General features: G+C 45.9%; 1 protein-coding gene across 2 annotated transcripts in view; it reads left to right on the forward strand.

Moving 5' to 3' along the window:
- Positions 1 to 3,370: 3,370 nt before the first annotated feature.
- Positions 3,371 to 25,759, forward strand: part of ACSL1 (acyl-CoA synthetase long chain family member 1) — a 72,998-nt gene continuing 50,609 nt past the window's right edge. Inside the window, exon 1 of one of the 2 annotated variants that reach the window (XM_064585697.1) lies at positions 3,371 to 3,527. The gene's annotated coding sequence lies outside the window, so the exon portion shown is untranslated. Of the gene's footprint in view, positions 3,528 to 25,700; positions 25,720 to 25,759 lie in introns of those variants that run through there. The other variant, XM_064585698.1, reaches the window with a different exon arrangement.

Below are 25,759 nucleotides of genomic sequence, written 5' to 3' on the forward strand. Positions count from 1 at the left end.
TGATCTCGGGGTCCTGCGATAGAGCCCCGTGTGGAGCCCGGTGTCAGGCTCCCTGCTCGGTGGGGAGTCTGCTTCTCCCTCTTCCCTTGCCCCCCCACCCCGCTCATGCTTTCTCTGTCACTCTCTCTCTCTCTCTCTCAAATAAATAAATAAAAATCTTAAAAAAAAAAAAAAAGGAAAGAAAGAAAGCTAGGGATTAGAGGGTTTCTTGCCCAAGGAACCAGTGAGTTGTGGAATTTGAATCCAAGCAGTCTGACTCCAAGCCTTTGCTCTTAACCTGCAAGTATTTCCATCCAGCTGGACAGGAGCCACGGAGGGCCTCTGGGAGCCTCCCAGTGGGAAGAGGGGTACACCCGTGGAAGTTATTGCCTAGAGAGCTGTAGACTAACTCGCCCTCATAAAGTTAATGAAATCAGAGGATCAAATGCACTTTAACAATAAAAGGGGTATGGGAGAAGGGAGGACTATGGCTTCAATGAGGGCCACTGGAGACCATGTGATAATCACCAGTAGTTACAGAATGGTGTCAGTTTGGTGGAAACATCCTTTTTCCCTGTTGCTGGAAGCCCAGCAAATCTGAGATTCATGGCACACAGTGCCTGCTCTTTAGGCATTAACAGTTTCATGGGGGAGATGGATATATGCCTAACATAGATGCAGCCTCAAAACAGACTGAGTGAGGAGCACCCAGCCATTGATGCCAACCCTTTCTTTAACTATCCTGGAATTAAAAGCACACTGGCCACTATTAATTGATGTGGCTAATCTTCAGATGACCATGCTCAAAAGCAGTAGATACAGAAGATCTATAATAGTCACAACTCTACAGTTGGCAATCACAAGTGGGAGCTTTTGAGACAAGATCGTGGTCAACCTGTCCCTCAGCTTGTCCCCAAAAGGACCTTGACTCTCCTTAGCTTCTCTAGAAGATGGTTCAATCGGTGTTCAATAGATTTGGATCTAGCCAGAATTAGCCACAACATTTAAATCAAGCCAAAATGGGGCTGAGAACAACTGATCAGAGACTCAAACTTCCATTAGGAGACTTACTCCACTGCAACATCCAGTTGGCTTTTGTTCTGGGGGCTACAGAAACGTTTGGGGAAAAAAGTAGGTGGAAAAGAGACTTAAGACTGTGCTCCTACGTCTTCACAAGTCGTAGTCTTGTCTACGAGTCACAAAATGAAACCCCCAACCATGGAGTCTGGAACCTTCATTTAATGAGAAAACTGAGGCCATGGGCTGACACCCTTCTAAGGTGGGTACCATTATTCTTGTCTTACAGAGGATGAGATGGGGCTTAATGCCCAACTCTGAAGCCTATGTTTTTAACCACTGTGTAATACTGCCTACCTTCAAAGTCTTTATTTCATGGTTATGGGACAACCCCATACATTGTGAAATTTTTAGGGAGATAAGTTTTTTTTTTTTTTTAAGTGTTAGCACTGTAAGGGACCTGAGAAATTATTTCATCTAGTCCCTTTATTTCCAGAGGAGAAACCTGAACTTGCTGCCCTAAGTCACACAACAGCTTTACCAGAGAGAGTAGGAATTGCGATGTAATCCCTGGTTGTGTGCTTTTCCCACTCTCAGGTGGTCAGTTACCTGCATTAGGGCTAGAAACCAAGGAAGAGCATACCGATGAGGAGAAAAGTGTCTTGGAGGGGGAAGGGTTAGGGAAGACAGTCAGTGACAGCTATCACATGTCGTGGGTTGAATTGCATCCCATCCTCTCCCCAAATTTATTTGTTGAAGTCTTAACCCCCAGTACCTCAAAATGTGACCTTATTTGGAGACAGAGTCTTCACAGAAGGCATCAAGTGAATGCTCTTATGGTGGACCTTAATCCACTAGGACTGGTGTCCTCATAAGAAGAAGAAATATGGAGACAGACACATACAGTGAGAAAACCAGGTGAGGAGACATAGGGAAAAGACCGTTTTCTCCAAGCCAAAGAGAGATGCCTGAAGCAGATTCTTCCCTCGCTGCCCTCAGAAGGAACCAACGCTGCCCACACCTTGATTTTGAAATTCCAACCTCTAGGACTATGAGACAATACATTTCTATTGTCCAAGCTACCTGCTTTGTGATCCTTCAGAATGGCAGCCCTGACAAACCACGACAGCAGACAACTTTGAAGTGCCTAAGGAGGGGCTGAAGGACTGAAGGGGTTGGAGAAGCAAGAGAAAAATGAAGAGGCTAAAATGATGAAATCACGGGTGAGGAGGAAGAGACCTGAGCAGAGAAACCAAGGATTATCCAAATGGAAACCAACAGAAAGGAAAGTGGAGTCCATTTTTAATCTTAGGCAGTCTATGTGTAGAAGGGGGTCTTAGAGCACTGAGCTGCTACAGATGCCCTCACCATCACTGTTCTATGGTGCCCGGCACACTTTGGGGGGAAAGTCCTTAGGATATTACTTGCTCAAGTCAACCTGATACGCTTGTGGCCTCCAGTGAGCACAGGCTCACAAAAACGTAAGGACAAAATGTAGTCCGGTGGTTATGATGTGCACGCTCTGGAAGCCGACTGCGTGAGTTCCGAGTGCGGTTTTGCCCGCACTAGCATCAACCTCTGTGCCTCAGTTTCTCCCTCATCTGTAAATGGGGAATCGTGTCAGCATCCACCTCATGGGGTTATGATGAAGATTCTAGAAGACAATGTGTGTGAACTGTTTCAATAAACTGTAGCTGTTGTTATCAGAGGGGTTTATCATCACAATAATGCTTCTCATTCTTCAAATTCAAAGAAGTACTAGATAGTAGCCCTCCTCCCAATACTGGGCGCAAGTCCCACCGTAACCCGAACCGTTATTAGGGATTAAGGACACTGGCAGGCCTCAGGTGTTAGGAGGAAAAGTAACATTTGGGATAGGACCTGGAAAATGTTCATGCCAAATGGGCATCGCACGGATGCAGAAACCCTCAGAACCACAGCCAGGGCTAAGTAAGATACACAGGCCCTAAGAATTTGGCAGGTGGATATTGCCCTTGAGTAACGCTGGGTCTCCATTCCGCTGGAATGCGCCCCGCCCCGGTCCGCCAAGAAGTCAGTGAGCAAGGCAGGCAATTGGGAGTGGAAGACGCGAAAGGGCGTCTTCCGGTCCCCGTAGCAACGGGACCCCAAGGCCGGCCGGGCTTCCAGATTGAGGCCCTACAACAGACCCTTTGCCCTTCCACAGATTCGCTATGAAAGCGAGGGCACGCGAAGCGACTCTTGCTGAGCTCGCTCGCCGCCTCCCTGCACCCGCCAGCAGGCAGCCCCGCTCGCGCTTCTCCAGACGGGAGGCGGGCGCGCGTCGGGGGCGGGGCTTGCTGGCGGGGGCGGGGCCTGCGGACGGGGCGGGGCCTGCGGACGGGGCGGGCGTGGCTGGCGCACCGGCAGCAGCTTGGCTCGGCGGCGGCAGAGGCTGGGGCGCAGCCAGGGCGCAGTGGCTACGGCGGCGCCCTTAAATAGCATCCGGAACCGGGGCTGGACAGCAGTGGGCTGCGGTGACAGCCGGCGGCGCAGCGGCCCGGCCAGCCGAGGTGAGTGCTCTTGCCGCGGGGAGCCGCGTCCTTTCCGGCTGTGGCGCCGGTGGTCTCGGCGGAGGCGCGGGGGCTCAGGCTGCCCCGCCGGCCCAAGCCCGGGAGGCGGCGGCCGCAGCGGAGACGCGTGAGCCTCCCCTCGGCTCCCGGGGACGTTCTGCTTCTCCGGCCTCTGCCCTCGGCTCCCCTTCCCGCGGCAGCGGAGGCCTTCGGGCCGCCGGAGCAGCCGCCGCTTCCTGTGCCTGAGCCGGGGATGCCCCGCCGCCGTTTCCCGCGGGCTGCGCGGGCGCGGGGCTGGTGCACGGCGGGGTCCGGGTGACGCGCGCCGCGGGACCGGCCTCCTGTTTGTGTGGCGGCGGGGACCGGCCCGGCCCAGAAGCCGGACCCCCAGCTTCAGATGCGAGGGATGATCCCGCGGGGCTGGGGCCGGTGGTGTCTCGGCCACGCGCGTCCCTCCTGTCCCCGTGGAGGGGTTTTTGAGGCGCTCTCGGACCGCGTCTGGAAGCATCGGAGCCGGACGGTGCTGCTACCTCGGCGTGATGGTGGCCCCTGCGCGGAGCGCTTGCAGGAGGGTCAAATGCAGCATCAAAAGCCGGTTGCCAAATGTAGAAATTCTCGCGGTGTCTCCAGAGGAGTGCCCATAGCCGCGGCACATAGCCGTGTTGGAGTCATTGGTGTACGAAGCCTGGTGTCTTGAAATTAGGAAGCAGAAACGATACCGATCTCCTTGCAGCGTAGACGAAGAGTGGTGGTAAATGACTTGAATGGACACGTGGACTAGAACCTAGAGACAGACACTAATCATAATCATAATCTCAGACCCTTGCCCCAGTCCACCTACTTTCAAGGTTATGGAGCTTAATTAAGACCATTATAAAAGTGCTCTTTGCCTTTTAAAGTTGACACTTCAAAAAAAAAAAAGCATCTTCTTGGTGCAGGAGTATCCAGAGTGCCCCCGACTGTCAGTATCCTTCCTTTTATTTATTTATTTTTTGTCTTTGCTTAGCATGAGAAAAACATGACATCTCACAGTTTCCGACACAAATTTCACCTGTGATTATCTCAGTGTAAACAGTTATTTGCTTAACACAGACAAAACGTCAGTCAAAAATTTCTGGTTGATTCTGCACTTTTAAATGGAGATGGCAGGTTAGATTGGCAGATGAGTGGGGTCGAGGAGGTCGAACTTTTAAAGGAAAACTTGCTTCCCATCACGGTGGAGCCAGTCTATGGAGACGTTCTTTCTTGTCCTCACTCAACTGGGAGAATCCCTTTCCAGTCTGAAACTTGACTCCTTATTTGTGGAAGGACTGCATTAGGCTAAAGTCTTTAGTGAGCTAAGGTTCTGTGACTGGAAAAAGAAGATCCTTAAAAGAAGCAAACCTCATACCTCCCTTCCTCACTTAAAATAATATAGACATATTATAGACCATATATTATAGATCTGTTTTCTGCATTTACTGTAAACAGAGAAGACTTTTTTTTTTAATCACCCTTCCCTCACAATTATAAGCATTTTGACCTATTTCCTTCCTGTCTCTGTTACGCATATTTTGGCAGTACTTTTATTATTCTTGCAGGCAGCCCGACTAAAAAGAGATCTCTGGGCTTTTTAATTTGGGCCATTTAAGAGATAGCTACTTTGGACAAATGCAGGTAGGGATGGGTTTCTGTTTGCATCACAGAGGTAGAGTTTTCATAGCTATCTCTCTTTTGAATGAAGTTTGAAAGAACTGAAAGTGTCCCCGAATGCCACAGTGTCATGCCTCATGTCCAGGCCTTACGCCATCTTTCGTTTTTGATGTAGCTGTCTTGTGGAAAACAGACGTGTTCAGAGGAGGGGCCGGGGAAAGATCAGATTGTTTTGTCATCATAGTTAGGGATTTCTCTTCTCTCTCTTCCAGTTTCACTTTTCTGGAAAGGGCAAGACTATAAGAATACTAGTAATTTCTGTTGATACTCAGTAACCTGAGATGAATATATAATTTTTAAGGTCAGTTGCTGAATTTATTATGCAAGTTTGCCACATAAAGCATATGTCCATTATTCTTTTGCACTTACTCTCTCTTATATCCAAATTCTGTTGAGTTAGGATCCATTAATAATGTTTTATGAACAGTATTGTTTGGATGATGCAATGGGTTAGACTCTTGTGTTAAAAAATACAGAGGAACTTCCTTTAAGGCAGCTCTAAGCTGTTGGTATCCTGTGGCCTAACCTGAAATCTTGGTCTTCAAGCCTTGCTCTCTCACGGGCAGGTCAGTCAGAGGAGACAGACTGAAGGTGCCAGAGTTTTTACTGAAGGTTATCACTCCAGCTTAGGCAGACAAACATCTTAGGGTCACTTTTCTTTGACACTCACTCCTGGAGATTACATCTCAGTGAACAGAGCTGATCTGACGCTGCCAGTGGCTGAATTTAGTTTTAAACATTGTCATACTTAAAGGGGCTCTGAGAGCTTTTTTTCTTTTTTTAAGATTTTATTTATTTATTTGAAAGAGAGATAGAGAGCATGAGCGGGGAGAGAGGCAGAGAGAGAAGCAGACTCCCCACTGAGTAGGGAGCCCGAGCTGGGGACCTGGGGCTACATCCCAGGACCCTGGGATCATGACCTGAGCTGAAAGCAGATGCTTAACAACTGAGCCACCCAGGCGCCCCCCTATCTGTGTTTTTATAAACTTTTTTTTTTTTTACTTTAAGCATATAGTTTTAATTGAAGATAAAAATTTTAATAACTTAATTTGAATCACCTAAGTTATATTGTGAACATTTTTCCATGTTGTTACCTGCTCCTCAAAAAATGAGTTTTGAGGATGATTGCATAATGTGGTATATGGGATATGTCCCGATTTATTTACCCTTCTCCTATTGTTGGATATATATCTTTTTTAAGATTTATTTATTTATTGTAGAGAGAGAGGGCGCATGTGTGTGTATGTGGAGGGGGAAGGGCAGAGGGAGAGAATCCTCAAGCAGACTCCCTGCTGAGTGTGGAGCCTAACCTGGGGCTTGATCCCAGGGCCTTGAGATCATGACCTGAGTTGAAATCAAGAGTTGGACGCTCAACTGACTGAGCCGCCCAGGCTCAATCCAATATTGTTGGATATTTAAGAATAACTATTTCAGGACAGTTTGCCAAGCTTCTCATGTATTTAAATGTATCTTTTTTAAAAATTAGGGCATGTTCTGCTCTAAAACTGTTGAAATTGACAATGATTTGAAAATTATTATTATTATTTTTAAGATTTTATTTATTTGACAGAGAGAGACACAGTGAGAGAGGGAACACAAGCAGGGGGAGTGGGAGAGGGAGAAGCAGGCTCCCTGCTGAGCAGGGAGCCCGATGTGGTGCTCAATCCCAGGACCCTGGGATCATGACCTAAGCCGAAGGCAGACGCTTAACGACTGAGCCACCCAGGTGCCCCCTGAAAATTATTTTTGTTGGTGAATGATTTTAATGGACTTTTGGGTTCATGTGTTCTAGTCCGAAGCTGTTGAAATAAGGATTTCATGGTCTGGAGAGAGAAATGGAAAAAATTAGGGCATCAAAAGAGGAAATGTGGGTTGCTGTTTATACCATTTCCTCATTCGGGAAGGCCTTCTGATAAATGTATTATCTGTCCATGTGCACAGTTTTGGCTGCGGAAAAAATGGGTACTTCCCCCCCTCAGGTTTGTTATGAGAGAAATATCTGTATATCTAAGGCCCAGATACCTCGAATACCATTTATTCTTTTAATAACTAGAGTAAAGAGAAAGTTGCTGCAGAGACTAGTTTCTCCCTCAAGGCTCAGCTGTCACCTACAAAGCAGGGCAGTTATCAGCTGACTAATCTTGTGGCCACAGCCCGGGCAGGGACAGGCTCAGGGCATGATAGGTGGTGATAACAGCCAACCCCGCAAGGCCCCGTTCTCAGTGGTTCTCGTGTTTAACTCAGTTAATCTTCCCAACAACCCTGCAAGGGAGGTCCTACTATTATCCCTATTTTACAAAAGATATAAAAACAGGTGCAGGGCTTAAGTCGCCCAAACCAGGATTTGAACCTACACAGTCAGGGTTCAGGGTCAGAGCTCCTAATTAATTGGCTCGGCTCCCTCCCTAGAGCTTGAAAGTTTCCTAGTCCAGGAGTATCTGGAAAGTTCCAGGTTACCCAGCTAGTGGCAAGACTGAGGACAGAGAGGATTCTTTTTCCCTGTCACTGCTCCTTGATATTTCCCTGTCTCACTTTTACACTCTGTCTTATACCACCAGAGTGCTGAAAATGACAACAATTTTGGTTCAGCTTGGTTTGGTGAGCGGCAGGATCACCTGCTACACAGCTACGACTTTCTAGAGAATTAAGGAGTAAAAGGCTTTGCCTGCCCTGGAAGTGGGTGTCCTAAGACGGGCGAACAGTTGAGGCGCATGGTTAATGCATCAAGTGTGTGGAAGGAAGAGAGTGCATGGCTGGGAACAGGGACCAAGGCTTAGCAGAGATGGTCAAGCGCCACTCACTTAAGGAAGAGATCGGCCTCGCCATGACACACAGATTTGCTTTCTGCTGCATATCTTAGGGTGCTTTTTACCAGAAACAGACTTTCTCAGCATGTTTTAGACAAGAGAACAGAATAGTGAATTTTCAGGGTTTGAAGGCACAATGGTGGTATCGTGTAGTGGGTGCAGGTGCCTTTTTTCTAGTAAAATTTTAGGCAGAACCCCAAGATAGCATACAAAAGCAGGACTGCCACGGTCGAAGGGGGGAGGGGAGGGAACCCCAGCTCACACATGTATGCTCGCTTCCTCGGTCACCCCGGTCTGAGGGACTTCCAAATGACCCCAGGCCCCCAGAACACTGAAATAGCCTAACTTGCTCCCTGGGCAGACCTGTTGTGTGGGAGATGGATGACTTAGCCCCGGTTACACAACCTGTGTTCCCCTTTGGCCATGGCACACAGTGGAGTTTGTTCCTGGGCGGGTTCGGGGAATGACCGGATCTCAATGTACTCCTTGATTTGTGCCCTGCAATCTGCTTTTCCTAATTTACTCTCTGTACAGTATTGCACAACACATACCCATTCTTCCTTTTTCTCCTCGGCATCACTGCCAATCCATAGCACGTCACCTCTGGTTTAGCAGAGACCCTTCATTTAAAAAAAAAAAAAAAAAAGAGGGAGGGGTGATTACTTTTCCTAATGCAGAACTCTGATTGAATCCCTCCTCTGCTCAGAAGCCTTCCAGGGCTTCCTCTAGAAAGCCCCAAGTCTTTATTTAGCTTGGCTCTTGGGAACTTCTAGAGTTTGCTTCCAACTTGCTGTTTCCCGTGCCTCTCCCAAACTACCACATCCTGGGACTTCTGGAAAGCAGACTCTGGAAGCACAGGGTTGCATTCAAGATCTCTGCATCCCGAGACCCTTTCCATGAGCTCTCTCTTCTGCCTGACTGGACTTCCTATGTCCTGGAAGGGCCTCATGGACCCTGTTCATTTAGCATGACCTGTCTGCAATTCCTCATTGCACCCTCCTTCCTCGTAGCCCTGCTCCTTAGAAACTCCAGATCACTCACTGGAACCCTAGGCTGATATTCAGTTAGCTGGGGTGCACCAGCAGCCACAAGGATGGATAAAATGCCGAAACACTCCCATATTGGTTAGAAATAAGTGCCACCCCAAGTGCCCCCACCCCTGAATCAGATTTGGAAGAATTAGTACCTGGTCCATCCAAGGATCTCCTGAGCCTGTTCTGGGCTAGTGGCCTACTTCTTTCCCAGGTTGATGCCTGGCTTTACTGGTTATTCATCGTTTGGAATAGCACCCCTCCCTCCCTCCTTCATCTGCCTTTCATGTGAACATATCTTGCTCCCTCACATAGGCTCTTCAGCTACATTCTAGGCCCTGGGCATTTAAGAGACCTAGTCATTGTCATTTGTGTGTTTTCAGCAGCATTTAACATGGGACCTTACCGTGAGTAAGCACTAAATATCATCTGATGGTTGGTTGAGACCAGGAGACATTCAGATGGTCAGGTGTCCTATAGAAGGGGGTCACTGACAAGAATACACATTTAAATGTTCCAGGTTTGTGTATTATGATCAAGCATCAAAAATCACTAGACCAGAGCCTGAACTTTCATCGGGTTGAACTTAGTGGCTAGGGGTCCATCTGGGGTATCTCTTTCAGGGTATTTCAGAGATTTTCGAGCAGCAGGTGGTTGTAGGCTTTGCAGGATGTGGGAGGCAGGCAGATCAGTGTCAAGTTCCAGATAATCTTACATAACTGTACTGTAGTCTTCATTTACCTGGTTTTTCTACTTAAAACCATACCTTGTTTCTGTTTTACTAGTGAAATGGTCAGATAGCTATTTGTTCCTTCTGTAGGGACAGTTACCCACATTGTGCCTCAGGCAAGCTTCTGAGGCACCCGGGATTGTGGAGCTGGCAGGGAACTTGCCTGTCAAGCAGTCCAGCCAACCACCTCCCAGAGGACAGAACCGCGATCCAGAGAGGTGTGGCTGGCAGCCCAGTCAGGCTAGACTCCGAAGCCAGAGCCAGCCAGTGTTTTCCTCTCCGGACAGGATTCAGAGATAAGCACAACCAATGCTAACACCTCTCTAGAGTGTAGGCTGACTGAAGACCCTTGGCCCTTGAGGCAGGGGCTGAAGCTAGGGGCTCCCCAGAAGAGGCCTCCTCAGATGAGGCCAGCCTCTTGGTCGGCCGTGGCCCTGAGGTCTTGATTCTCCTTCCTCCACATTAACTGGCCCAGTCCATTTGGGCTCTCACGCTTGGCCAGTGACGTCACTGGCAATGTCCTGTCCTCTCCAGAACACTTCTTGCCCTCATGGGCAACGTTGAGTATCTTTGTCTCCCTCTTAGGTGGGAAGTCTGTGTGTGGGCTTTGGCTGCAACTGTTACGCTGCCCCCTAGCCGTGGCAAGCTTTTCAGGGTGCTCCAGTTAGCCCTTTTATTTATTGCCTCTCAAACTCAGGAACTGACAGAGACTCTAGCCAGGCAGGCGCCCAGAGAATTTAGGTACTGCTCAGTAGTAGTCTCCAAAATGGGGCATACGTGCCCTGCAGTGGGGGTAGACCACCCACCGTGCAGAGTGGACGTATTAGAACTTCTGTAGATATTTATTTTTTAGCATAACTTCATATATGTATATTTTACAATGTTCAGAAAATATTTGCAAATGTCTAGAGTTCATAGATGAGTGCATTTACATATTAAGCACACATTTATTTATTATTTTGGATGCATTTTAAAAAGTTTAGAGAACCAGAAAATAAACTCCTTCTCTACATCAGCGTGGCAAGATACCTATGAATGCCATTAAAAAGAGAGAGAGAGAGAGAGAGAGAGGGAGAACTCAGTTTGTCAGTTAAGGGGGGATCAAAACTGCTTTGCAAAACTGGGTTGTGATTCACGTCAAATTGGCCTCGGACGTCAGAAGAGTCATGTTAAATCCAGAGTATATTTTGACTTTGGACCAGAACTTAACAATGTAGAAGCCTCATCAGGACAAAGATTTTATTTATTTTTTATTTCTTAAATATTTCATTTTGTATTTGAGAGAGAGAAAGAGCATGAGGAGGGGGAGGGGCAGAGGGAGAGGGAGAAAGCAGACTCCCCACTGAGCAGGGAGCCCGATGCGGGGCTCGATCCCAGGACCCTGGGACCATGACCTGAGCTGAAGGCAGATGCTTAACTGACGGAGCCACCCATGCGTTCCTAGGACAAAGATTTTATTTATTTTTTCTGTTTTATTTATTACTGTGTCGCCCGAGGCTGGAGCAATGTTTGATATAGAGTGCATGCACAGTAAATATTCTCAAATTGGACTTATGGACCTTTCCTTGTGTGACAATTAAATACCACGCTGGGTATGGCACTTTGTGTCAATATTTAGGTTGGCTTTCTTTGTTGAAACCTTTAGTCAGTTGGCAGGACGCAGGGAATGTGTCAGTCAGCGTGACTCCCAGCAGATCCTTTCACAGAGCTGAAGGAGCATCGTGCTGGATGGGCCTCCAAAGTGTCACCTGAATGAGAAGATGTGTGGGATTTGCTTTAAAATCATTTTTTTTTTTTTAATGGGTGTAAAAGGAGACAGTGGTCACAAAACGTTGATCATGATTAAAGCTGAAGCTGGGATTAGGGGCACATAGTGCCTTCTTATGCTATTCTATATACCTTTGAATCCATGTGGACATTTTCATAATAAAATTTAAACAAAACACAAGGGGAAAATAGAGACCCCAAACTCGTGTCACTTGTTGGAAGTAGGTAATAGCTGGATGAGACCATCTCTTTTTCTTCCTCCCCCTTTGAACACAGCGTCATTTTTCAACAGTCCTCTGCAACTTGTTGGATTTCTGTTTGTAGCTTCCTAGGGCCACCCACCTCCTCTTGTTGTTACCTAAACTCTGGGTGTTATTCTAGCTCTTGTCCCGCGGCTGTCACCAAGCCCGCCCTCTTCCCTCCACCTACAATGAGCTTAATCCTTCAACCCTGTCTGTGTCTCACGTGTGGCTTCCTGCACCACCACCGAGGTCTCCCACAGAGCTGACGACATCTAGAGGTCACAATGGGGTCCCACGCTCTTCAGAGGCTCCGTTTGATCTTGAGGAAGCCCACCGCTTACGGATATTTGGTAGGTTCCCTTCATCGCTGCTTTTTAGGGACACAGACAATTAAATGAAACAATTAATTTCCGTGCTGAAATCGGTAAACACTCAAAAGCGTCCCCATCCGTGAGTGGCTGGCCCTCCTCTGTGTGGGGAGAGGTCTGTCTGTGTTCTGTCTCCCACTTACCCTGCGTGGCTAAGCCGTCCCTCTAGTTTATCAGTCCCCCTGAAGACGCAGTCTATTTTGAGAGGTGTAAGTAACTCTACCCAACCTTGTGTGCCTTCAGCCTTCTTATCCAGGTCACTGCTATTTGATCGTCGCGACCTCTGTGCGCAGCAAGGACTGGGCCTTGTTCTCTGTCTCCCGCACCAGGCCTTGTCCTGGTGGGGACACGGGATACTCTGCGGACGACTCCCCGCTGCAGGGGGACAAGCTGCTGCAGCCAGCTGCGGCTTAGCCTGAGCCCTGGCGGCGTGACCGTGACCCTGGTTTGTGGAACCGTGGTTCCTAACGAGCCAGCCACTCCTGCCCTGCCCCCCCCCACCCCAGCCAGCCTGGGCTGGCTCTCAGGCTGTTTCCCCACCCCCACCGTCTCTGCCTGCTTCCAGCAGGCTCTCTAGAAGGCCCTGCCTCCATGCTCAGGCCCATCCATCCTGCCTTCTCCCTCCCGAAGCCCTCCACTGCTTACTTCTTCACCTTCTGTCTGGATAGTTTGGTTAAATCTTTCCTGCAGGTGTGTTTGTTTTCACTGACACCCTAAACTCGTCGAAGGCAGAGGAAGAGCTTGGAGTACCGCGTCCTCATGCGGTTGGCCTTCTGTTGGCAAGGGACGAGGGGGAGTGGTTTCTTCCCCCTGCGATTTTGTTCATTCGCAGTGGGACCTTTCTCAAAGGGACCCTTATGTGGAAGTTGCCACGTAGCTGGTCAGTGGCTGCGCCAGGGTTCCACACAGGGCGGACGGTGAAAGCCTTGGTGTGTATTACCTGGGAGGGGCTTCTACCCATCTGTCACTCTCCTAGAGGAGAGGTTGCCACGCTAGGCCATTTTCGGGAGGCCATTATCTTGAGAAATAAAAAAAAAATAATAATAACACAGCAAGGTACATAGAATAATAAAGTCACAAAACAAATACCTATGGGGCACAAGCGTAGAACAGTTTCTAATGTTGCTTGTTTTCTTTCTGCACTGTGCCGTCCTCTGGAGTTTCTGCGTGGAGGTGGGAATCCTGTTATGGAGTCCCCAGAGTCAGGGCTCTGTGGCCACCTTTTGCTTTCTCTAGCACCTTCTTGGAGATGCTCCGTGGTGTTGGTGACAGAAGGGGGTGTACCTTTCCTCTCTTCCCATCCTTCCTTTATCCCCTCTGAGGTCCACACAGGCAGCAGTGAAGCGGGTGCAAGATTCTGCAGCTCATCGGACACAGCTGGTACCTAGAACAATGAACTTTTTGCCTCTGAGACTAGTGTTCTCTTGGACACAATGTCTGAGGGGAACCCGGGACTTAGGTACCTTCTCTGTGTGCAGTTTCTCAAACAAATGGGCCCTCCTTCCCGTCCCAGGGCCCTGAGTGGAGAGGAGTTCCTGCCTCGCTGGGTCCAGCTGTGGCTCTTGTAAAAGGACATTTGTCCTCTTTCCTATTAAGTTCTTTCCCTGTTAGGAGGTGGAGCCTCCTGTCTCAGGGCTTGCTTTGTAGTTCATCACAGGCCAGGAAGGTGGAGAGTACGTTCTGAATTATATTTCCTTCCCTAGCTCTTGTCATAATAGTCTCTCCTTGGGTTGCCCTATCCCCCAGACCATGGTGTCATGTTCTTAAAATGCAGTCCTCCAGGCATAATTAGGGCTCTCCCTGTACCACATGTCAACTGAGTATCATGCCTTGTTGGATCCAGTGGATGAGTGGGAAGCCGGACCCACAGAAGGCTCTTCTGTCTCGGTTCCTGCAGAAGGGTTGGGCTGGCCTAGCCAGCGGATCTTGTGTCCATCAGCTCAAGTGAGGCGACTGACTGAGGCCTGTCCCGCCCAGCCTGCCCCTTCTCAAACTCATACCAGGAAACGTCCCTGGCTCATCATGGCTTCCGAGGACTCACTTAACAAAATTAAATCAATGTTTGAAGACCAATGGAAAACTCTTGCTTCCCTTAGGATTTTTTTTTTCGAATGGAAACTTCTCTTAAGTCCATGCCACCTCACATTGCCTGGATGTCTTCACTGGGGCAAGTGCAAACTGTAATTATCATTCTCCCAAGTGGCTGTACGTGACATGTCTTTATATCAATGTTGAAGGGTGATGGAAGGAGAACTCTTTGGCTTTCTTTCCCTGCTCTCCGGAGAATGCCAGGCAGGTCCTACTTGCAGCATTCCTTACGTCTCAGATGGCCACCCACCTGGTGCCCTGGGCGTGTCCAAGGGCTCTCCTCACTGCAGTCCCGCCATTGCTCCCCAGCAGCTCCTGGGAAGTTTCTCTGGTTTCGAGGCTTCTCTTTTGTGTCATAGGAGACTTGCTTACAGAAGCTGGATGCCAGCCTGGTGTAAGGCTCTGGACTCAAGCCCTTCTTCTGACATTTGCAGTTCTCCTTAAGAAAGGTATTTGTTTGGGGCGCCTGGGTGGCTCAGTCGGTTCAGTGTCTGCCTTCGGCTCAGGTCATGATCTCAGGGTCCTGGGATCGAGTCCCGCATCGGGCTCCAAAGGACCCTGGTCCTTTGGTGACCTTGGGTGACATTATACATAAGTGAAACAGTCTGAGAATTGAAAAACATCATGGGAAGATGGGCAGGAGAGTATTTTTATGTAGCTTTAAATCAGTGGTTTTCCACCTTTAAATCGCCCCTCCACATCACCTTCTAGCACATGGGCTCATGGCAGCCGCCACCGCAGTGTGGGGTATAGAGGGAGAATGCTAAAGTTTAGAAATACTTTGAATTCCTCCTTTCTCTTTGAAGAATCATTGTTCTATTAATACACCCTCCTGGGATGGGTAGCAGAGAATTGGGCAGAATCACAGAGGGTCATTCATAGCTCAGTAACGGTTAATGAAGCACCTGTTCTGGGCAAGGCATCAGGGGCATAGAAAGACAGATGGGAAGAGGCCCTCGCCCTGAAAGAGAGAGACGCATACACCCCCCACAAGTGTAAAGTAGGAGGTGCTGAGGATCGCACCACGGGCTACAAGGAACATACTCCTGGAATTCAGAGGAGGATTGACTGCTTCTGACCTCCTAGGTCATGTAATTACGAGTTAATGAGAGAAAGTGGCTATGTGGGTAAGGCTGGACATCTTAAAACAGGGCCAGGGAAAGGGCTGTAGGTGAAGGAGACAGCAAGGGAGGGGGATGCAGAGTGGGCATGGAGGCCTAGTGAGGACTTTCTGGTGGGTTCCAGGGAAGGGCAGGAGCGCAGTGGAGGAACTGCGAGGTGCCAGGAGGGGAGCTCACCCAGAGACACAGGAGAGGACCTCATTCCGCAGTTCATTCTCCCGGTCTCAAAAACCCAGCCCTCCGATTTCTTCTCTCTTTCCCCTTTATATCCATTTAGTTACCAAAATCTGTGTGTTTTTTTTTAAGTTGTTAAAAACTTCTTAGTATAAAATAGGCATAACATAAAATTTACCCTTTTAACCATTTTTAAGCATATAATTCAGTGGCATTAAGTTCTCAATATTGTGTAACCATTAGCGCTATGGAGTTCCAGAATTTTTCATCATCCCAAACACAACCTCTGTACCCGTGAAGCAATAACTCTCCCTTTCCCTCCCACCCTCCACTCATGTAGCCTCTATTTCTGTCTCTACGAATTTGCCTCATTTGAAGTCCCTAGAACATATATCATATTTTCGAGGTTCATCCATGTTATGGCGCGTATCAGAATTTTCTTCTCTTTTTTTAAATTTAATTTTATTATGTTACGTTAATCACCATATATTACATCATTAGTTTTTGATGTAGTGTTCCATGATTCATTGTTTGCGTGTAACACCCAGTGCTCCATTCAGTACGTGCCCTCTTTAATACCCATCACCAGGCTAACTCATCCCCCTACCCCCCTCCCCTCTAGAACCCTCAGTTTGTCTCTCAGAGTCCATAGTCTCTCATGGTTCATCTCCCCCTCCGATGTACCCCCTTCATTTTTCCCTTCCTACTATCTTCTTTTTTTTTTTTTAACATATAATATATTATTTGTTTCAGAGGTACAGGTCTGTGATTCATCAGTCTTACACAATTCACAGCGCTCACCATAGCACATACCTTCCCCAATGTCTATCACCTAGCCACCCCATCCCTCCCACCCCCTACCACTCCAGCAACCCTCAGTTTGTTTCCTGAGATTAAGAATTCCTCATATCAGTGAGATCATATGATACATGTCATTCTCTGATTGACTTATTTCACTCAGCATAATACCCTCCAGTTCCATCCGCGTCATTGCAAATGGCAAGATTTCATTGTTTTTTTTTTTTTTTTGATGGCTGCATAATATTCCATCGTATATATATACCACATCTTTTTTATCCATTCCTCTGTTGATGGACATCTTGGCTCTTTCCATAGTTTGGCTATTGTGAACATTGCTACTATAAACATTGGGGTGCATGTACCCCTTCGGATCACTACAGTTGTATCTTTGGGGTAAATACCCAGTAGTGCAATTGCTGGGTCGTACAGTAGCTCTATTTTCAACTTTTTGAAGAACCTCCATACTGTTTTCCAGAGTGGCTGCACCAGCTTGCATTCCCACCAACAGTGTAGGAGGGCTCCCCTTTCTCCACATCCCCGCCAGCATCTGTCATTTCCTGACTTGTTAATTTTAGCCATTCTGACTGGTGTGAGGTGATATCTCATTGAGGTTTTGATTTGGATTTCCCTGATGCTGGGCGATGTTGAGCACTTTTTCATGTGTCTGTTGGCCATTTGGATGTCTTCTTTGGAAAAATGTCTGTTCATGTCTTCTCCCATTTCTTGATTGGATCATTTGTTCTTTGGGTGTTGAGCTTGATAAGTTCTTTATAGATTTTGGATACTAGCCATTTATCTGATATGTCATTTGCAAATATCTTCTCCCATTCTATCGGTTGTCTTTTGGTTTTGTTGACTATTTCCTTTGCTGTGCAAAAGCTTTTTATCTTGATGAAGTCCCAGTAGTTCATTTTTGCCCTTGCTTCCCTTGCCTTGTTTCTAGAAAGAAGTTGCTGTGGCTGAGGTCAAAGAGGTTGCTGCCTGTGTTCTCTTCTAGGATTGTGGTGGACTCCTGTATCACATTTAGCTCTTTCATCCATTTTGAGTCTATTTTTGTGTGTGGTGTAAGGAAATGGTCCAGTTTCATTCTTCTGCATGTGGCTGTCCAATTTTCCCAACACCATTTGTTGAAGAGACTGTCTTTTTTCCATTGGACATTCTTTCCTGCTTTGTCGAAGATGAGTTGACCATAGAGTTGAGGGTCTATTTCTGGGCTCTCTGTTCTGTTCCATTGATCTATGTGTCTGTTTTTGTGCCAATACCATACTGTCTTGATGATGACAGCTTTGTAATAGAGCTTGAAGTCTGGAATTGTCATGCCCCCAGTTTTGCTTTTCTTTTTCAACATTCCTCTGGCTATTCGGGGTCTTTTCTGGTTCCATACATATTTTAGAATTATTTGTTCCATTTTTTTGAAAAAAGTGGATGGTGTTTTGATAGGGATTGCATTGAATGTGTAGATTGCTCTAGGTAGCATTGACATCTTCACAATATTTGTTCTTCCAATCCATGAGCATGGAACATTTTTCCATTTCTTTGTGTCTTCCTCAATTTCTTTCATGAGTTTTTTATAGTATTCTGAGTACAGATTCTTTACCTCTTTGGTTAGATTTATTCCTAGGTATCTTATGGTTTTGGGTGCAATTGTAAATGGGATCGACTCCTTAATTTCTCTTTCTTCTGTCTTGTTGGTGTATAGAAATGCAGCTGATTTCTGTGCATTGATTTTATATCCTGCCACTTTACTAGATTCCTGTATGAGTTCTAGCAGTTTTGGGGTGGAGTCTTTTAGGTTTTCCACAAAAGTATCATATCATCTGCAAACAGTGAGAGTTTGAATTCTTCTTTGCTGATTTGGATGCCTTTTATTTCTTTTTGTTGTCTGATTGCTGTGGCTAGGACTTCTAATACTATGTTGAATAGCAGTGGTGGTAGTGGACATCCCTGCCGTGTTCCTGACGTTAGGGGGAAAGCTCTCAGTTTTTCCCCATTGAAAATGATATTTGCTGTGGGTTTTTCATAGGTGGCTTCTATGATATTGAAGTATGTACTCTCTATCCCTACACTCAGAAGAGTTTTAATCAAGAAAGGATGCTGTACTTTGTCAAATGCTTTTTCTGCATCTATTGAGAGGATGATATGGTTCTTGTTCTTTCTTTTATTAATGTATTGTATCACATTGATTGATTTGCGGATGTTGAACCAACCTTGCAGCCCAGGAATAAATTCCACTTGGTAGTGGTGAATAATCCTTTTAATGTACTGTTGGATCCTACTGGCAAGTATTTTGGTGAGAATTTTTGCATCCATGTTCATCAGGGATATTGGTCTGTAATTCTCCTTTTAGATGGGGTCTTTGTCTGATTTTGGGATCAAGGTAATGCTGGCCTCATAAAATGAGTTTGGAAGTTTTCCTTCCATTTCTGTTTTTTGGAACAGTTTCAGAAGAATAGGTATTAATTCTTCTTGAAATGTTTGGTAGAATTCCCCTGGGAAGCCATCTGGCCCTCGGCTCTTGTTTGTTGGAAGATTTTTGATGACTGCTTCAATTTCCTTAATGGTTATGGGTCTGTTCAGGTTTTCTATTTCTTCCTGGTTCAGTTTTGGTAGTTGATACATCTCTCGGAATGCATCCATTTCTTCCAGATTATCTAATTTGCTGGCATATAGTTGCTCATAATATGTTCTTATAATTGTTTATATTTCTTTGGTGTTGGTTGTGATCTCTCCTCTTTCATTCATGATTTTATTTATTTGGGCCATTTCTCTTTTCTTTTTGATAAGTCTGCCCAGGGGTTTATCAATCTTGTTAATTCTTTCAAAGAACCAGCTCCTAGTTTTGTTGATCTGTTCTACTGTTCTTTTTTTGGTTTCTATTTCATTGATTTCTGCTCTGATCTTTATTATTTCTCTTCTCCTCCTGGGTTTAGGCTTTATTTGCTGTTCTTTCTCCAGCTCCTTTAGGTGTAGGGTTAGGTTGTATATTTGAAACCTTTCTTGTTTCTTGAGAAAGGCTTGTATTGCTATATACTTTCCTCTTAGGACCTCCTTTGCTGCATCCCAAAGATTTTGAATAGTTGTGTTTTCATTTTCATTTGTTTCCATGAATTTTTTAAATTCTTCTTTAATTTTCTGGTTGACCCATTCTTTAGTAGGATGCTCTTTAGCCTCCATGTATTTGAGTTCTTTCTGACTTTCCTCTTGTGATTGGGTTCTAGTTTCAAAGCATTGTGGTCTGAAAATAGGCAGGGAATGATCCCAATCTTTTGGTACTGGTTGAGACCTGATTTGTGACCTAGGATGTGATCTATTCTGGAGAATGTTCCATGGGCACTAGAGAAGAATGTGTATTCTATTGCTTTGGGATGGAATGTTCTGAATATATCTGTGAAGTCTGTTTGGTCCAGTGTGTCATTTAAAGTCTTTATTTCCTTGTTGATCTTTTGCTTAGATGATCTGTCCATTTCAGTGAGGGGGGTGTTAAAGTCCCCTACTATTATTGTATTGTTGTCAATGTGTTTCTTTGATTTTGTTATTAATTGGCTTATATAAGTGGCTGCTTTGTTAGATCTTGCTGGATAGACCCTTTAAGTATGATATAGTGTCCTTCCTCATCTCTTATTATAGTCTTTGGTTTAAAATCTAATTTGTCTGATATAAGGATTGCCACCCCAGCTTTCTTTTGATGTCCATTAGCATGGGAAATGGTTTTCCACCCCCATGCTTTCAATCTGGAGGTGTCTTTGGGTCTAAAATGAGTCTCTTGCAGACAGCATATCGATGGGTCTTGTTTTTTTTTATCCAGTCTGATACCCTGTGTCTTTTGATTGGGGCATTTAGCCCATTTACATTCAGGGTAACTATCGAAAGATATGAATTCCGTGCCATTTTATTGCCTGTAAGGTAACTGTTACTGTATATTGTCTGTGTTCCTTTCTGGTCTATATTATTTTTAGGCTCTCTCTTTGCTTAGAGGACTCCTTTCAATATTTCTTGTAGGCCTGGTTTCATGTTTGCAAATTCTTTTAGTTTTTGTTTGTCCTGGAAGCTTTTTATCTGTCCTTCTATTTTCAATAACAGCCTGGCTAGAGATAGTATTCTTGGCTGCATATTTTTCTCATTTAGTGCTCTGAATATATCATGCCAGTCCTTTCTGGCCTGCCAGGTCTCTGTGGAGACATCTGTTGCCAATCTAATGTTTCTACCATTGTAGGTTACAGACCTCTTCTCCCGAGCTGCTTTCAGGATTTTCTCTTTGCCTCTGAGACTTGTAAGTTTTACTATTAGATGTTGGGATGTGACGTATTTTTATTGATTTTGAGAGGGGTTCTCTGTGCCTCCTGGATTTTGATGCCTGTTTCCTTCCCCAAATTAGGGAAGTTCTCTGCTATAATTTGCTCCAATATACCTTCTGCCCCTCTCTCTCTTTCTTCTTCTTCTGGGATCCCAATTATTCTAATATTGTTTCGTCTTGTGGGATCACTTATCTCTCAAATTCTGCCCTTGTGATCCAGTAGTTGTTTATCTTTTTCTTAGTGTCTTTATTCTCCATCATTTGGTCTTCTATATCACTAATTCTCTCTTCTGCCTCATTTATCCTAGCAGTTAGAGCCTCCATTTTTTATTGCACCTCATTAATAGCCTTTTTGATTTCGACTTGGTTAGATTTTAGTTCTTTTATTTCTCCAGAAAGGGTTTCTCTAGTATCTTCCATGCTTTTTTCAAGCCCAGCTAGTATCTTTATAATTGTCATTCTGAACTCTAGTTCTGACATCTTACTAATGTCCGTATTGATTAGGTCCCTGGCAGTCAGTACTGCCTCTTGTTCTTTTTTTTGAGGTGAGTTTTTCTATCTTGTCATTTTGTCCAGAGGAGAATAAATGAATGAGAGAACAAAATACTAATAGGGTAACAACGACCCCAGAAAAATATACACTAAACAAATCAGAAGAGACCTGAAACCAGGGGAAGAGAAAGGGAAAGAAAGAAAAAAAGGAAAAGAAAAAAAAAAGAATATGATCAAATATGATCAGGCTGGTGAATAGATCAGTGCCACACACTAGATTTTGGACATATTTTGGTCTGCTAGAAGAAACTGCCTCCCAAAATTTGGGAAAGAAAAGCTTATATATGTACAAAAATAAGGGTAAATACGATGAAGGGATGGAATATGACTGTAAAGATGAAAATTATAAGATTTTATAAAAGGAATTGATAAGATAAGTTTGTTGAAAAAAAAAGAAGAGAAATTTAAAAGAAAAAGGGAGAGAATGTGATCAGGCAGGAGAAGACTAGAACAAAGTCATACACTAGAGATTTAGGGTATATTTTGGTCTGTTAGAAGAAACTGTATCCCAAAATTTTAAAGAGAGAACAACTTAGATATGTACCAAAAATAAGGTTAACTACAATGAAGGGATAGAATATGACTCTAAAAATGAAAAATAAAAAAGATTTTTAAAAACGGGATTGATAAGATGTTGGTTGAAAAAGGGAAAAAGAAAAATTAAAAAAAAAAAGAAAAAAAAGAAAATTAAAAAAATTAACTTTGAAAGAGTAAAGAATCACGAGGAAAAAGCCATGAATTCTATGTGCAGTATTCCCCTTGCGCTGGAGTTCTGCCATTCTCATTGATCCGTAAACTTGGTCTCGGCTGGCTGTTCTTGCTGATCTTCTGGGGGAGTGGCCTGTTGTCGTGGTTCCCAAATGTCTTTGCCAGAGGCGGAATTGCCCCACCCTTGCCGGTCGGGCTAAGTTATCTGCTCGGGTTTGCTCTCGGGAGCTTTTGTTCCCTGCAAGCTTTCCGTACAGCTTTGGAGGATGAGAGTGAAAATGGCGGCCTCCCAATCTCCGCCCCAGAGGAGCCGAAAACTTGGGGCCCCACTCCCCAGTGCACCCCCAGAGAAAAGCAATCACTCCCATCTCCCCAGTCTCAGGCCGCACTCCCTGCTCACCCGGCCTGTGACTGAGGGTTTCTATCTCTTGCACACAACCCCATGTGGAGTCTCCAAACCCAGCAGATCCCTGCGGTGCCCGGGGGAGGAAGGGAAGTCTCCCTGGATCTGCCACTTGTTGGGTCCCTGCTGGAGGAGCAGTGGCCTGACTGTGCCTCGGATCACGGTTTATGGCAACCCCGAGCTGAGAGCCCACTCCTCTGCTCTGTCTCTGCAGCCGGCTTCCCCGCTCCAATACCTGGGAGCTCTGCCACACTCAGGCACCCCTGGTCTTTCTGTGACCCCGAAGGTCCTGAGACCACACTGTCCCACGAGGATCCCCCCCCCCCCCCCCCCCACTTAGCCACTGGAGCGATGTCCCTCAGCGGAGCAGACTTCTAAAAGTTCCAATTTTGTGCTGCACTGCTCTATTGCTTGCCAGAAGCAGCCGATGGAGGCCCCCTCCCCCGCCTTCTATCCTCCCCAATATTGCCTCGGATTCACTTCTCTGCATGTCCTACCTTCCAGAAAGTGGTCGCTTTTTTGTTCAGAGAGTTGTTGCTATTCTTTTCTTCGATCTCCTGTTGAGTTCATAGGTGTTCAGAATGGTTTGATCCCTATCCAGCTGAATTCCTGGGACCAGACAAAAACCAGGTCTCCTACTCCTCTGCCATCTTGCTTAGTTCTCACCAGAATTTTCTTCTCTTTTTAAAGGCTGAATAATGCCCCGTTGTCTGCAGGTACCACTTCTTGGGTGTCCCTCCATCTGTTGATGAGCATTGGGATTCAGATCCCGGCTTTTCAAAGCCCTGTGTGTCATGGCTCTTTGTCATTCCGAGCGTCGCCTCCCACCTTTGTCTAGATATGAATCACCGCGTGCCTTGGTGGCAACACATGCTTTTCAATGTCCACAGGCTTTGCCTTCAGACCTAGCCTCTAGTCCCGTTCTCGTGTGGAGCTGGGGCAGGACGTTGAACTTTTCCCGGGCACAGTCTCCTGTCTTTGAATTGAAGCTCATAACATCTCCCTACAGTGAGGACTGTTGTGAGGATTACATTTAGTCATGTTTGTGATTGCTTAGCACAATGGCTCCTAAAGAAATCATAATTTCAGACTGATTTCTCTGAATGTCTTCCTTCCCTTCTCCTGAACCCAATTTAATCCTGTCACTCCTTCCAGATTAATTTGCCAAAAATCCTAGAGCTGAGCTGGGGAGTTGCTTCTTGCCATCCTGTTTGGCCCCTGTGCCCTATAGCAGAGCTAATGTTCTGAGACCACACTCATCCCTTGAGGACCAGCCTCCCTTGTGTCTTCTGCATGCGGGTCCTCCTTGAGGGTGTGGACCTCTTTTCTCGTTTCTTTTGCACTGACTGATGCCTTGTTTTTCACTATGTTGTATATGTATATTTGTGTTACATCTTTTACTTCCAAGCCTCTTGAATGGGGTCCACACATGAAGAGTAAATAATGTACATGCCCCGAGAGAGAGTGAGGGTTTCCCCCAAACTCTGTCAGTCATCATATGTCACCCAGGCTCTCATTTTGTGAGGGGTCCTGTCGGTCACCTCAGTTTGAACACCCATCAGGTAGAGAAGGCCCCTTTCCCAAAACCACCTCTGCCAGTCCTAGTCTTGGGTTCTCATAAAACCCACCTAACTGATTTCAGGCTTTTCTAAGGCAAAGAAATTTAACAGTAGCTGGGTTGTTATTTCTGGAGGCTTGACCTTACAAAGGCAAATGGTGGATATTACTGTCAAAAGCTTTTAAAAAGTCAGTTTAAAAAGCAATCAAGTATGAGGTTGAGTTATATGAATATGGACCCATCAGACACATTTTTTAAACTGTCCTAACATTATACAAATACGTTCCTGTGACATGGGAGAATTTGTTCAGTGATGGCCACACACATGACTGCACAAAATCCTGTTTGAAGAAGCATTTTCGAAGAATTTTAATAAAATATCAGTGAAATGTAAATAGGGAAAAAGCACACACTTCTCAAGTAACTTATTTTGTCATGTGACTTAAGTATATATGTAGCTTACTGAATACAGAAACTGTCGTAAGTAGGCATTGGACCATTTCATCATCCCTAAATGTTCCTATCTGTTTACCCACATTATATTTGGAATCTCACCACTTGGGGACATATATGGTAGTTGTGGCTTGGTGGCCAATATGAACAGGTGAGGTATCGCGCTAATCTTGCTGGTTACAAATTGGTCGAGCTTGATGCTTTAAAAGCTTTATGTACTACTCTTTCTGACTTTGGGGAGATGGGCAGGGTGGGAGTGGGTTAGTAGAGAATTTTCAACTTGACTTGAATATTTCCATAAATCAGGTTTCTAAAAGCAGAGCATCTCTGCTTCATTTCTCCTTTGCAAATCTTCTTGGAAGTTGAATTGGTGACCCAGAGAATCACTTTCATGGAAATCAAACGCGCTTAAGGTTTACTATTACTTGGGGCGCCTGGGTGGCTCAGTGGGTTAAGCATCTGCCTTTGGCTCAGGTCCTTATCCCAGCGTCCTGGATCAAGCCCCACATTGGGCTTCCTCCTCAGTGAGGAGTCTGCTTCTCCCTCCGCCCCTCACCCTGCTTGTGCTCACTCTTTCTCTCTAATAGATAAATAAAATCTTAAAAAAAAAAAAAAGTTTTACTATCCTTAGTTGGAAAGAAACACTCAAGGCAGTGGAAGGAAGTAATTAATTCCTTGGGGGATGACTTGCGCACTGTTGTGTGGGATCCTGGAGTTCCCCGGGTGGTCTTCTTCTTTCTCATGCTCAAAATGGGAGGATGGTCCCAGGGCAGTGACCGTGGTCTGGAGGTCCTGTATAGAATGAGGTTTGGACAGCGACTTCTGTTTTTCCTCTCTAACTGGTGGACTCTGGCATCCCTGTGGAGCTCCCGTACATCCCTCTTCAGGGGGAGCCCGGCTGCTCTTTTGGTTCAGGAAGGGATGGCTTAAGCAAATCTAGCGTTAGGTGATTTGCCAGCCAGGGTTAAGGAGCACGAGGCCAGCGGTTCTGGAGTGGCACACTGAAAGAACAAGTGCACGGTCTGGCCGCCCGCTCCCTTGTTCCTCCCCGAGGCCGAGCTCTGCCCAGCCGGCGCCGGGACAAAGGGGCAGTTTCAGCCTTCTGTAAATAGCCTATTGTACAAGCGGAGGAGGTGGAGCAAGGAGGGAGGCAGCATCTTGCCAGCTTAGCTTGCTGCTTTTAAGGAGAGATGTCAGGATTTCTTCATCTGCGGCTGCCGGGGCAAGGGTGCTATTTATGTGGGTTTGCTTGGAGGCTGCATTCCTAGTGAAGTATTCCATCAGACCACTGTTATTCAGCTGAATGAAAGCGTGAGGAACTTTAGAAGGGGAGACACGTCCAGATCACCCATTTTTTTTTTTTTTTTGGTTTGTAAATGACAGGAAGAAAATAAAATGCTGATGTAAGTATAAATCTATGGAATCACAGGACCTGTGTGTGTG

This window comes from Mirounga angustirostris, unplaced genomic scaffold (genome assembly GCF_029215605.1).
Source record: "Mirounga angustirostris isolate CCGP_5_RB_7025 unplaced genomic scaffold, mMirAng1.0.hap1 SCAF_2, whole genome shotgun sequence".
Classification (NCBI taxonomy): domain Eukaryota; kingdom Metazoa; phylum Chordata; class Mammalia; order Carnivora; family Phocidae; genus Mirounga; species Mirounga angustirostris.